General features: G+C 30.3%; 1 non-coding gene across 1 annotated transcript; it reads right to left on the bottom strand.

The window, feature by feature from the left end:
* Positions 1-777: 777 nt before the first annotated feature.
* Positions 778-882, bottom strand: LOC114895728. Its single transcript, XR_003793627.1, has one exon. It is a non-coding gene; the product is annotated as a U6 spliceosomal RNA (small nuclear RNA).
* Positions 883-1,236: the final 354 nt, after the last annotated feature.

The raw sequence follows: 1,236 nt of genomic DNA, 5'->3' as shown, positions 1-1,236 counted from the left end.
TTAACAATAGTCACTTCTTAAAGTTTTGTCATGTTTTCACAAAGTAAGACACTGCATTTATCAGGATGAGTCTCTCTTACTTACCAACACTTTGAAACTTTTAGCAGCTGGACAATTCCTGATAGTAGATTTGAAAGTGAGGGTAAATAGGGTTGTCATAACTAGTCATCAAATCAATCAATAAATCATTCAATCTCTTTTTAACCAAAGTTATATTTTTGTGCCAGTAATAGAAGGAATGTATTATTTCCCCAAAACATATTCTATTTACCGGCCACATTTTGGAAATAAAGTTATTTCATTGATATTCATGCACTTCTAGTATAAATGTTTATATAGTTCAATTAAGAAAGTTTCTAAGTCTGTAAATTGACAAGAGGTATACAATGTATACTTCTTAAAAACTACTAGAAAGTAGTGACTTTCCAGAGTTTTTGTGAGAAAGTACCTGGTTCAGAATCCGGCACTAACTCAGTATGCAATAAAATAGACCCTTATTTTGTTGCTATTATAATGATTGCCTTTCAATTTTATGCTTTTATGGCATAATCAATTTTTACAATTTTATTGAGATACAATTATCATAGAGCACTGTGTACGTTTAAGGTGTATAGCATAATGATTTGACTTACATATATCATGAAGCGATTACTACAAGTTTAACATCATATCTCATACAGATCTGTCATCTCATATAGATACGAAAAAAAGAAAAAGAAAACAATATTTTTTCCTTGTGATGAGAAGGATCAATTCTCAACAACTTTCACACATACCAAATATATGGAATGCTTCACAAATTTGCATGTTATCCTCTACAGCGTCATGCTAATCTTCTCTGTATCATATTAATTTCAGTATATATGCTGCCAAAGCTAGCACAATCTATTTTTTTAAATGCCTATTTCAGTAGACCTTCCATGTTTACCAGACAAAGCAATTCTTTTTAAAAAATTCTATATTTCTTTACAGTGAATTAAGTAGTGAGGAAGTGATATTCTGTGGTGTATTTTACTAACCAACAAAAGATGAGAGTCTTTCTGAAATATTTATTTTAAGCCTCAGAATTTAAACATTGGACAGTTGCTTCTCTGGATCATTCTCGAGATCAGACAATAAACAGTTTGATTTGACATATTTCCTTTTTGGTGTTTATACATCTGTTATAACATAACAAACAATGGTAGAACTTGATGAGAATTTGGAGGAGGATGTATATAAATAAACTGAATTTCA

The sequence above is a fragment of the Monodon monoceros genome, unplaced genomic scaffold (assembly GCF_005190385.1).
Source record: "Monodon monoceros isolate NGI ecotype Baffin Bay Population unplaced genomic scaffold, NGI_Narwhal_1 Super_Scaffold_14, whole genome shotgun sequence".
NCBI classification, from domain to species: domain Eukaryota; kingdom Metazoa; phylum Chordata; class Mammalia; order Artiodactyla; family Monodontidae; genus Monodon; species Monodon monoceros.
The sequence above is the reverse complement of the archived record's forward strand: the minus strand, read 5'-3'. Positions and strand labels throughout refer to the sequence as shown.